Source organism: Moschus berezovskii, chromosome 15 (genome assembly GCF_049115385.1).
Source record: "Moschus berezovskii isolate FMDL1 chromosome 15, NW_MosBer_1.0, whole genome shotgun sequence".
NCBI lineage: Eukaryota > Metazoa > Chordata > Mammalia > Artiodactyla > Moschidae > Moschus > Moschus berezovskii.
Window position 1 is genome coordinate 82,531,401 of NC_142474.1, and position 13,349 is coordinate 82,544,749.

At 38.7% G+C, this 13,349-nt stretch overlaps 1 protein-coding gene and 1 pseudogene across 2 annotated transcripts in view; one reads left to right on the plus strand and one right to left on the minus strand.

Moving 5' to 3' along the window:
* The window catches only part of LOC129556211 (ADP-ribose glycohydrolase MACROD2), an 805,465-nt gene that overhangs the window by 434,596 nt on the left and 357,520 nt on the right, over window positions 1–13,349 (plus strand). The gene's annotated exons all lie outside the window — the stretch shown is intronic.
* LOC148775497 (lipid droplet-associated hydrolase pseudogene) lies at window positions 7,631–8,324 on the minus strand (annotated as a pseudogene).

The window sequence follows — 13,349 nt, forward strand, 5'->3', positions numbered from 1 at the left end:
TTCAGTGGACCACGTTTTGTCAGATCTTTTTACTATAACCCATCTGTCTTTGGATAGGGCTGTATGGCATGGCGCATAGCTTCATTGAGTTACACAAGCCCCTTCTCCACAACGAGACTGTGAACAATGAAGGGCTTAACTTCTTGAGCTTAAGATGATCAGCTTAAAGTCTTCATATAGTTAAGTCAGATGGCTGGACTTCCTCAGGTATGGTTTCTGTTTTTTTTTTTCCCATTGTAAATTGGCCTTACATTCTTGTTGCTTTGTGTGCTTTGTAATTTTTGTGTAAAGAATTGAGCATTTTAAGTATTACAATGTGATAACTGTAGAAATCAGATTCTTCCTCCTTCCCAGGGACTGTTGTTACTTGATGAAATCTTCAGTTGTCTATTTATTTCATGAATTTTTCTATTTTTTTAAAACATATATTTTTTGTTCCATGTAGGCACTATCTCTGTTCCATGGTTCGCTAGTGATTTTTCAAAGAATTCCTTGAAAGCCTGGATATAATAGGAAAAAGAAAAGTGTTCTGTTTCTCTCAAAATTCCTTTGATAGGTACTTCCTAGGAAGCTGCTTTAGTGTAATTAGATTGAAACAATGGCCAGCCCCTGTGCCAGTCAATCAGTGAGTTGTAGACAGTTCAAAACACAGAACCCTAGAGTTTAGAAGTTGTGTACTGTCCTTACTGATGGTCACCAGCCAGCTGCAACAGTTACCACCATCTCTCCTCTCCATGGCTGCCTGCCACAGGACTGGAGGATGGTAGCTGCTATGTGAAATATCAGAATTTTCTGAAATTCACCAGAAAATTCATTCCCTTTTCATTCAACACTCCTCTGAATGCTGCAAGTATTTCACTAGACTTCAGACCCCTGAAATAGTTTATTCTGACAGTTCCTGACACCTCAGTAGTTGTTTCAGCAGAGAAACTAATTTCTGGAACTTTCTGCTTCACCATTACCTATGATATTACTTTGGTCCAATTTTAAATTTGCTTTTAATTTTATTTTCTGTAGCTGAATTTTATGTGTTATTTTAAGTCATTTGGAATTTCATTGTAAGTAGTTAAAAGTCATTTAGTAGGAAAGGTTAATTAAAGTGGAAAAGTGTTTGTCATTATGGTTTTTCTTTTCATTGGAACTGACTGACTCATTCCTCAGAAATGACATACATTAAATGGTGTCTGATGTTTTCTCACTTATGAGAGAATATTTTTAGTTTTTCGAGTTCTAAAACTTGGTAGACTAAGTAGATCAAACTTATAGAAAGAAGTAGAAAAAAAAATGTTAGGACATAGGAATATTACATGATTTCTAGAGAAGGCCAGAATTTGCAACTGTCTTGTATGTGTATCTTTGATAATAATGATGATGGTATAATCACAATTATTTTCCAAAATTAACTATTCTCCACATTAAAATGAATGAATGAATATTTGAGATATATTCCCAAGTAATATATGACAAACACTTTCAAAGAATGAACTATTTAAGCTAAGCCTAAGTTCACTTTTCTATATCCCCATATAAAATATTGTTAAGCAGTAACCCAGCAAATGATTAGTACCCGTTAAAATATGGATTTTTTAGTGATGACATTGGAAAACCATTAAGTACATAGTTGATATTTGGTAACTGTTTCATATAAGGAAGAAAGAGAAGAAAAGTTTTTTTTTTTTTTCTTACCTGTAAAGACCATTGTTTTACTCAGTTACAATGGAACTAATTAAGTAAAATCTGGAGAGGAAGTTGCTTTTTAATATAAACTAAAGTATGATGAACATGGAGCATTTTAAGTAACTTGTGTTTTGATACTAAAGTCCTAAAGGGCTTTCTACATGGTGTTAGAGGTAAAGAACCCACCTGCCAATGCAGGATCTTCCCTGGGTCAGGAAGATCCCCTGGAGTAGGAAATGGTATACTCTTCAGTATTCTTGCCTGGGAAATTCCATGTAGCCCAGCGGGTTACAGTCAATAGGGTTTCTAAGAAACATGACTGAAGCAACTTAGCTTGCACGCAAAGTCATGAAACTTTTGGCTGGAAGTCCTTTGTGAAAAAAGACAGATGGAAATATCTGCATTAAAATTTGATTGAAATTTGTAGTTTTCAATTCACAATTTTCCTTCTGAGTGTTAAGAAGTTTCCTGCCTTAGGTATGTAATTTTTCTTTTTTTCCTCTGTAAAAATGAAATTCCATGGTATTTCTCTTCTTTAAATTAAAAGTTATCATTCTACTTTCATAGAAAACATTTTTTTATATTTGATCAACATCATATAAACAAACTGGACTTTCTAATGAAGTCTCAAATTTGATATATGTAGTACTTGATATATGTAGTAAATTGTCATATATTTCAAAGTTCTACAAATTTAAATACTTCCTGCTTCTTTTCTTCCTCTTTTCTGCCTTTTCCCTTGCTCCCCCCTTCCTTCCTTACCTAAGATATGACATAATGTAGCTTTTGTGTAGGTATATGCAGTTGACTATTTTCTGAAACTTTATATGATTTCAAAAGATTATTTCAGTTTATCTTCTTTATGTAGATCAGGAAATGATTCCTTTGAGAGAGATTTTCGTATTATAAGCCACTGAAATATCATTTAGTTTATGCTGAAGTTGTATTTTGCCTTGTATCAATAATACATAATAATCAATTTTTTATGTCAAAATATGTAATTAAGATCAGGAAAATTATTGATGGAATTTTGGAAATATATTACTTAAAATTTGGATATAATAAATTTCCAGTCATCATAAATATTTTTATTTTACCTTCAGTTGAATAAATACTAGGCCAGGTGAATCTTCATTTTTTTTTCATTTTTTATGATAATGGTTTTTATCATTCAATATAAAAAATCCTTTCATGGAAACCATTTTCAACTCATTTCTAAAGAAAGAATGGCAAAGTTATTTCTTTTTTTTTATTTCTATTGGAGGCTAATTATTTTACAATATTATATTGGTTGGTTTTGCCATACATTAACATGAATCCGCCCCGGGTGTACATGAGTTCCCCCTCCCCAACCCCCCTTCCACCTCCCTCCTCCCCTTATCCTCCCTCTGGGTCATCCTCGCACACCAGCCCCGAGCATCCTGTAACATGCATCAACCCTGAACTGGCAATTCGTTTCACATGTGATAATATACATGTTTCAATGCCATTCTCCCAAACCATCCCACCCTCACCCTCTCCCACAGAGTCCCAAAGACTGTTCTATACATCTGTGTCTCTTTTGCTGTCTCGTATACAGGGTTATCATTTGCATCTTTCTAAATTCCATATATATGTGTTAGTATACTGTATTGGTGTTTTTCTTTCTGGCTTACTTCACTCTGTATAATAGGCTCTAGTTTCATCCACCTCATTAGAACTGGTTCAAATGCATTCTTTTTAATGGCTGAGTAATACTCCTTGTGTATATGTACCAAAGCTTTCTTATCCATCCGTCTGCAGATGGACATCTAGGTTGCTTCCATGTCCTGGCTATTATAAACAGTGCTGCAGTGAACATTGGAGTACATGTGTCTCTTTCAGTTCTGGTTTCCTCGGTGTGTATGCCCAGGAGTGCGATTGTTGGCTCATATGGCAGTTCTGTTTCCAGTTTTTTGAGGAATCTCCACACTGTTCTCCATAGTGGCTGTACTAGTTTGCGTTCCCACCAACAGTGTAAGAGGGTTCCCTTCTCTCCACACCCTCTCCAGCATTTATTGCATGTAGACTTTTGGATAGCAGCCATTCTGACTGGTGTGAAATGGTATCTCATTGTGGTTTGATTTGCATTTCTCTGATTATGAGGGATGTTGAGCATTTTTTCATGTGTTTGTTAGCCATCTGTATGTCTTCTTTGGAGAAATGTCTGTTTAGTTCTTTGGCCCATTTTTTGATTGGGTCATTTATTTTTCTGGAATTGAGCTGCAGGAGCTGCTTGTATATTTTGGAGATTAATCCTTTAAAAGTTACTTCATTTGCTATTATTTTCTCCCATTCTGAAGGCTGCCTTTTCACCTTGCTTATAGTTTCCTTTGCTGTACAGAAACTCTTGATTTTAATTAGGTCCCATTTGTTTATTTTTGCTTTTATTTCCAATATTCTGGGAGGTGGGTCATGGAGGATCCTGCTGTGATTTATGTCAGAGAGTGTTTTGCCTATGTTCTCCTCTAGGAGTTTTATAGTTTCTGGTCTTACATTTAGCTCTCTAATCCATTTTGAGTTTATTTTGGTGTATGGTGTTAGGAAGTGTTCTAGTTTCATTCTTTTACAAGTGGCTGACCAGTTTTCCCAGCACCACTTGTTAAAGAGACTGTCTTTTCTCCATTTTATATTCTTGCCTCCTTTGTCAAAGATAAGGTGTCCATAGGTGCGTGGATGTATCTCTGGGCTTTCTATTTTGTTCCATTGATCTATATTTCTGTCTTTATGCCAGTCCCATACTGTCTTGATGACTGTGGCTTTGTAGTAGAGCCTGAAGTCCGGCATGTTAATTCCCCCAGTTCCATTTTTCTTCCTCAAGATTGATTTGGCTATTTGAGGTTTTTTGCATTTCCATACAAACTGTGAGATTATTTGTTCTAGTTCTGTGAAAAATATCGTTGGTAGCTTGATAGAGATTGCATTGAATGTATAAATTACTTTGGGTACTATACTCATTTTTACAATATTTATTCTTCCAATCCACGAACACAGTATATTTCTCCATCTATTAGTGTCCTCTTTGATTACTTTCACTAGTGTTTTATAGTTTTCTATGTACAATTCTTCTGTTTCCTTAGGTAGATATATTCCTAAGTATTTAATTCTTTTCATTGCAACAGTGAATAGAATAGTTTCCTTAATTTCTCTTTCTATTTTCTCATTATTAGTGTATAGGAATGCAAGCAAAGTTATTTCTGTGAGCTGCACTGTTAGCATTTTATGAAGATTGGTGGTACTAGTGATGATGTGGTAGTAATAAAAATAATAATGATGCAACTATCTCAGTGACACAACATATGTGATTTGGGAACATTAATATTTTAAAAGTATATAGTCCCTTCTTATTGACAAATCTTATTTCATGTTTTATAATTTATTCTGATGTGTGAAGATGTCATTAGGAAATTGGAATGCTAATCTTGTAAAGCTTGTACATTTTGGTAAATACAAAATTATAAAGTATTTCAAATTTTGCCTATCAGTTTTTCTCTGCTCAATCAAGGGTTAAGCCATTTTAGGTAAATTTTAGTAAAATTTTAATTTGGAAATTGTGTTGACTTTTACAGAGAGAAATACTTTATAGAAGTAAAATGAGTAAATTAATGTAAAATATTGTTTAATATGCCAATAAATATCATGAGAGTTGCTGTTTTTTAATGTACTTGAACAATGACTTAGGTAAAAGAGTAGCACATATTCACTATTAAAATAGATATACATTAATGTGAGATGAAAAAGTTTAGGTGGATTATTACATAATTGGAAAATAAATGAGTTTGTAAAGGTTTACTGCTTAGTAAAATGACATATCTATATTTGAAAGTGATTAGAAAGTAAAGGTCTTTTATTTTTTTTATTTTTTTTGTGGGTAAAATATTTATTTTGAAAATTCATTTGGTGCTTAGATGATTAACAGGAATTATGAGCCAGTATCTTTTACTTTATCATTTTACTTATTATTTTTTAAGCTCTGGTAAACTTTGGTTTATCAGATATAATTTCATACATGTGGACTTCTGAAACATGAAGTAACATTGCAAAATAAGGCTAACAGAAACGCTGGGCGTGTTATTCTTGAGTCTAGTAGCATGATTTACCTAGTTCTTGCTTAAGTGCTTCAGCATCTCATTGAGCATCTCTTGTATGCAAGGTACTTCAGAGCCCTGAGACCCAGCTCCTAACATTAGATTTCTAGAAGGCTTCTCCACACAGTAAGGACTTTCTGCCAATAAGGACTTTATGTATGCAGCCTTCTGCCAATGGCTTATACATCTACTGGCACCTTTCTGGGGCTGAGAGCACCGTTTGCCTGGAGCTTGGCTCCTCCCTCTGAGAAGTCATTTGCTCTGATGTGGAAGCCAGGCCAAAGGATCATATCTTATTTGACATTCACCACTGTGTTGGCAGCATATCAGAGCTGAACCTTTCATCAGAGGGCTTTAGGTTTTGAGAAGAAAGACAACATCCCCTTGTCCTTACGAAATGATAGCACCATGAGGGATTTTCTCCAGGAGAAAAAATGGAATGTTTCTATCATCAACAATTTCCGCAGTCAACGGGGTTTATTGGCTAAGTAAATCCTAAGGTCCCAGGATTGAATCAATTTAGGGAAGGAAGCAATATTGTTAGCAAGCTCTAGGTCAGAGAACAAGCTTCTTCTTTATTGGAACTCAAGGTGTCCGGAGAGGGTGAATTCATATAATTTAATGGGTGTTTTTTTTTTGTTGTTGTATATTAGTAAAACAATTCTTTCCAACTAACTGGAGAACTCATTTGTGATGATCCTCTATTCAGCAATTTAAAGATGCCCTTTCAAAATTTACTACCTGGAAGATTTTCAGAAGAAAAGAATCATTCGTGTAGCTAACAGTCTATCCTCAAGGTCTTTAGAGTACTTGTCTCATTGCTGGTCTGCAGTGGAGTTTGACTGAAAAAAATCACAGAATGGGCAGTTGCCTGTGGCAGGTACGAGGTTCATGGAGGCAGCTCAGTGTCACCCCATGCTGGCTCTGGAGAACGGAAGCCTGCAGGGAGCTCACAATCAGGACTTACTGGTTGGCTGTGGAGGAAGGTATAGTCAGGATCCTTCAGTTATGCTTATTAGCTCTTAGTTGACCAGAGGTAAGTCTGATGAGCTTTATTTGCTCATTACTGTGGGCACATCTGGAAGTCACTTGCCTCAGGAAAGGAGACAGGCAGTGCGTCCCCTGCCACTGGCTCTGCTGGGGCTTGTGCACCGGTGGCCAAACAGAAGGCTGACCTGGTGGTCAGACACGCTGAGAGGTAGTAAGAGGCAGGGTGTGCAGGCTGTCCTGGTATCCAGTCTGATTTTGGTGATTTCATCCAAGATCTGTGCAAAGTTAGTTGGGCTGACCTTCAGCTTCTGTCCTTAAGAGAGACCCGGGTCCACTGCCAAGCTCCACTGCTTGTCACTTCCTGGATGACTGTATTCTCATAATGTCATATGCTTCACATGTCTGAATACGCACTTGACATTCACTGGTCTTGTACATTTTCTAGTAGTTCTTTGATAATTTTCTCGGGGGGGGGACGCTATTCTACATTGTAAATTAAAATAAAAAATTTAGATTTCCTTTTGTGCAATGATCTTGCCTATCAAAATTAAGTCGATGGCGCCACTGGGCATTTCATGCACACGTGAAAGTCTTGCTTTAGATCACTGTGTTCCCTGAGTCTTGGGAATGTGTTGTTAATTCTAGGGAATATTGGTCAACTGTGTTTGTTGTAGTCTGTAGCATGGGGAGCTGGGAACTGACAGTTTTTTAAGCCACTCACTCTCACTTTTTTTCTCTTCTAACATCAAATATTAAAATTAGACAGTTACCTATTAAGTATACTACTTATTACTAAGAGGCAGTATACTTACTGCCTCCATGTACGAGCTGTCAGTGGTTGCACCTTATGTCAGGATTTACATTTTGGACAGATCATCCTTTAACCAGTTAGCTACCATGTCGGCCATTTCCTGGAAAAAACTGAGGATAAAAGCTGAGGCATTTTTTTCTCACAGAGTCGAATATCTCCTGGAAAATCTTTCTTCATGTCATCATAGTACTCTTTTGGACACCAACCATCTGCAGTACCATAGTAAAATATAAGCTTAGGTAAATGTTCTTTGATGGTTTCATTGCCTCTCTTCACTACCTCCCTCATTTCTTGGCTCCCAAGGTAGGCAGCGTTAACAAGGCAGAATGTTTCCAACGTATTCAGACAGGAAGATTCCTTCGGTACGTCCATCATTTGAAGGACCATTCTGGTCACCAAGGACTTGATTTTCTCAGGCCATGGTTTAAGCAGTAAGCAGCAAGGAACATAGAGAGCATATCGAAGCCAGCACAAAAGAGGTGTGGCAAACCTGCCTCTGGGTGACTCAGACATTCGCTCAATTGTTGGAAAGAGCAAAATGGAGTGAATTACTGGGAGCTCGGGTGCGTGCTTCAGAATCTCAAGGGAAAAATAGGAGCCTATGGAATGGCCAATGACCACAAGCTTCATTTCCTTTGGCACTTGAGTTCTCAGGAAAGCTAATTTGTGTTCTACTTGACCACGGAATCCATAGATGTCCTTAATTTCTTCAGCATTTGGATCTTCTGAGGTTGTAAGAATCTTCTTGCCTCTGGAGCCTAAGGCATGCCCAGCATTACTGATAATCCAAATTGGAAAGTGTCTTTTTGTTGCAGAATACAAAGCCTTTGCAAATGGCACAGAAAATGCAGAAAAACCTGGGTTACCAGGAATAATGAAAATAAGCAGCTTAGGCCTCGTGCCACTTTGATTATTAATGAGGTCAGTCCAGGGCCCACACTTTAGAACCTGGGTTTCAACTCCACAACATAAAATGAATTCCTCACGCACAGGAATTTCATCCTTGATTTCTGAGTCCACTTTATTTCTGAAAAATACCATGATGCATCACACGCGGTAGAGGCAACAAAAGTCACAACTGTTTTCCCAAAATGCTGCACTCTTTAAGTTCAAGGCAGCAAGTGCCACTTTGACCTTGGTGTCACAGAGAACATTTAGACCAACTACGGTGAACCTCAAACAAATGGTGGTGGTGGTTGTTCAGTTGCTAAGTCGTGTTCCACGCTGCGTCCACAGACCGCAGCACGCCAGGCTCAGAGGAGTGCCAAGTTCAGAGACTGGTGCAACACTCAGTTCTCAAGGATACCTGGTGTAACACATTCGAGAGGCGGCGGGAAGGCGGTTGATCCTGAGGAGAAACTTGATTCCAAACCAAAAGAGACAATCAATGGACAAGATGGGAAACTGACAGCCAGGGCGGCCAGAGAGAGTTGACTCGCTCAGCGCTAGAGGCCTAGTAGGTTCAAGAACTCAGAGCTTTGGACTCCCTAGCCCAGACTTTGGCCACTTCTAGTCACTTGTTCCCTACCAGCCGCCCAAAGTCCGGGCCCCCTACTCCCCCAAAGAGGCCGCTGTAAGACTCCCTACAGGCAGGCTGCCCTTAGCAGTCCACATGGTACGTTCCCACTGGACTGGCAGCTAAAGGGGTTCCGGGTCCCCAAGCGGTCGCAACACTGTTATCCACTCTCCTACCGGCAGTCTGGCTAAGGGTGGCACGGGCTCTGCGAGAGCCATTAAGAGAAAGGGCTCCAGCTCCCGCGTGCCTGTCCCGCCGTCCTTCCTCCTACGAAGGCACCCCCGGAACATGGGCGGAAGCTTGATGTTTGCCACCTTAGTGTGATACAAATTGGAGTAAAACCGTGATGGTTTTTCCATTATCTATTGATATAGGTAATATAGATAATGGATTCCCTTGTTTGTGCCTTGAAGGGAATGCCTCTATTGGAAAACTCATTCTTAGATTTTTAACAGTTATTCATCCTGTATTACAGAAAACTCTTGAGTGTAATGTGTGCTCTGATTATGAACATTATAAGCTGTTTAGAATTAGCTCAACCTAGAAAATACTTGAGTTTACCTGAACTCATTTTATCAGGGAAAAATGATTTAATAGGCTGGGAAATGGTATGGTGAGTCTGAATAAGTTTTCTGGTGAGCCCCAGAATTTCAGGGTGCTCATTCTAGCTTCATTGAAATCAGTCAGTTCAGTCACTCTGTCATGTCTGACTCTGTGACCCCCATGGACTGAGCACGCCAGGCCTCCCTGTCCATCACCAACTCCTGGAGCATGCTGGAAAGTAAGTCCATCAAGTTGGTGAGGCCATCCAATGATCTCATCCTCTGTCATCCCCTGTCCTCCTGCCTTCAATCTTTCCCAGCATCAGGGTCTTTTCCAGTGAGTCAGCTCTTGGCATCAGGCGGCCAAAGTATTGCAGCTTCAGCTTCAGCATCAGTCCTTCCAATGAATATTCAGGACTGATTTCCTTCAGGAGGGACTGGTTTGATCTCCTTGCAGTCCGAGGGACTCTCAAGAGTCTTCTCCGACATTACAGTTCAAAAGCATCAATTCTTTGGCAATCAGTTCTTCATTGCAATACTTGATGGTTTTAAAACTGTGTCTTACAGTGGCCACTGATCACATGTGACTTTTGAGTTTGAAATATGGCTAGTACAGATGAACTTTAAGTATAAATTACATACAATATTTCAAATAATTAGCAAGGAGACAACAAATGCAAAATATCTCATTAATAGTTTATTATATTGGTTATATGTTGAAATGATAATTTGGGATATATTGAATTTAAAAAAAATTAAATGTTCCATCTGCTTTTTTTTAAACCCTTTTAATGTGGCAGCTGTACAAATTTAAGCTCCATATGTGGCTCATATTTATGACTTGTCTCTTTCATTTGGACAGCACTTTCCTAGATGACCTCTTAATTGCTAGGTGCAATTTTCTCACTGGACCAATGGGGGAATTAGGCTAAAATAAACTTTGAGACCTTTTCTAACATTAAAATTCCATTTTTTTCCTCCTACAGTTAAGTTAGGTTGCTACTTCTGGTTCCCCAAATATTTATATTTCATCCATCTATGTTTTACATTGAAAGATAAAACAATATGGAATGTCAGTGTAGTGCTTTGGTAAGCATTTTGGAAGACATAATATCTAGTATATCAGTCACTCCCATTTGGTAGTTATTCTGACACAGATAAGCTAATTTCTGCTTAATGGATTTAAGTTATTCTTTGAGAAACTTAATATCGAATGTTCTGGCCTTAAAGTAAATATATCTGTTGAACCCTGAGGGAGCTCGTTTTACTGCCATTACTGTTTTCCTGACATACTAAGAAGCTATGATAATGGAATTTTGTCTTATTGTGCCTTTGTATTTATAGTTGATCCTCAGCAAATTTTAGATACTTTAATGGAAACTACTTAATAAAAGACAAGAGATATAATAATCCAGTGTGTGACAGAATGTTATTTGGTTTATTTCCCTTCTGTAAGGTAGTAGGTTTAACTAATGTAAAGATTTATATCAGTGGTTTACTAAAGCTAATCATTGTAAGACCCTTAAAATACATTTATTCTTATGGGTTAATGCAAGTACAAAGACTTGTTAAAATTTTGCCATTCAGAATGTTAGCAGTAGAATCTTCAAGCTATATTTTAAATGATATTTACTTATTGGTACCTCAGTTCAGTTCAGTCGCTCAGTCGTGTCTGACTCTTTGCGAACCCATGAATCACAGCACGCCAGGCCTCCCTGTCCATCACCAACTCCCGGAGTTCACTCAAACTCATGTCCAATGAGTCGGTGATGCCATCCAGCCATCTCATTCTCTATCGTCCCCTTCTCCTTCCGCCCCCAATCCTTCCCAGCATCAGAGTCTTTTCCAGTGAGTCAAATCATTGCGTGAGGTAGCCAAAATATTGGAGTTTCAGCTTTAGTATCAGCCCTTCCAATGAACACCCAGGATTGATCTCCCTTAGAATGGACTGGTTGGATCTCCTTGCAGTACAAAGGACTCTCAAGAGTCTTCTCCAGCACCACAGTTCAAAAGCATCAATTCTTCGGCGTTCAGCCTTCTTCACAGTCCAACTCTCACATCCATACATGACCACGGGAAAAACCATAGCCTTGACTAGACGGACCTTGGTTGGCAAAGTAATGTCTCTGCTTTTTAATATACTATCTAGGTTGGTCATAACTTTCCTTCCAAAGAGTAAACGTCTTTTAATTTCATGGCTGCAATCAGCATCCGCAGTGATTTTGGAGCCCCCAAAAATAAAGTCTGACACTGTTTCCACTGTTTTTCCATCTATTTCCCATGAAGTGATGGGACCAGATGCCATGATCTTTGTTTTCTGAATGTTGAGCTTCAAGCCAACCTTTTCACTCTCCTCTTTCACTTTCATCAAGAGGCTTTTGAGTTCCTCTTCACTTTCTGCCATAAGGGTGGTGTCATCTGCATATCTGAGGTTATTGATATTTCTCCCAGCAATCTTGACTCCAGCTTGTGCTTCTTCAAGCCCAGTGTTCCTCATGATGTACTCTGCATGTAAGTTAAATAAGCAAGGTGACAATATACAGCCTTGACGTACTCCTTTTCCTATTTGGAACCAGTCTGGTGTTCCATGTACAGTTCTGACTGTTGCTTCCTGACCTGCATACAGGTTCCTCAAGAGGCAGGTCAGGTGGTCTGGTATTCCCATCTCTTTCAGAATGTTCCACAGTTTGTTGTGATCCACACAGTCAAAGGCTTTGGCATAGTCAATGAAGCAGAAATAGATGTTTTTCTGGAACTCTCTTGCTTTCTCCATGATCCAGCGGGTGTTGGCAATTTGATCTCTGGTGCCTCTGCCTTTTCTAAAATCTGCTTGAACATCTGGGAGTTCACGGTTCACATATTGCTGAAGCCTGGCTTGGAGAATTTTGAGCATGACTTTACTAGCGTGTGAGATGAGTGCAATTGTGCGCTAGTTTGAGCATTCTTTGGCATTGCCTTTCTTTGGGATTGGAATGAAGACTGACCTTTTCCAGTCCTGTGGCCACTGCTGAGTTTTCCAAATTTGTTGGCATATTGAGTGCAGCACTTTCACAGCATCATCTTTCAAGATCTGAAATAGCTCAACTGGAATTCCATCACCTCCACTAGCTTTGTTCGTAGTGATGCTTTCTAAGGCCCACTTGACTTCACATTCCAAGATGTCTGGCTCTAGGTCAGTAATCACATTATCATGATTATCTTGGTCATGAAGATCTTTTTTGTACAGTTCTTCTGTGTATTCTTGCCACCTCTTCTTCATATCTTCTGCTTCTCTTAGGTCCATACCATTTCTGTTCTTTATCGAGCCCATCTTTGCATGAAATGTTCCCTTGGAATCTCTGATTTGCTTGAAGAGATCTCTTATTTTTCCTAGTCTGTTGTTTTCCTCTATTTCTTTGCATTGATCGCTGAGGAAGGCTTTCTTATCTCTCCTTGCTATTCTTTGGAACTCTGCATTCAGATGCTTATATCTTTCCCTTTCTCCTTTGCTTTTCGCTTCTCTTCTTTTCACAGCTATTTGTAAGGCCTCCTCAGACCGCCATTTTGCTTTCTTGCATTTCTTTTCCATGGGCATGGTCTTGGTCCCTGTCTCCTGTACAATGTCACGAACCTCCGTCCAGAGTTCATCAGGCACTCTATCTATCAGATCTAGTCCCTTAAATCTATTTCTCACTTCCACTGTATAATCATAAGGGATTTGATTGAGG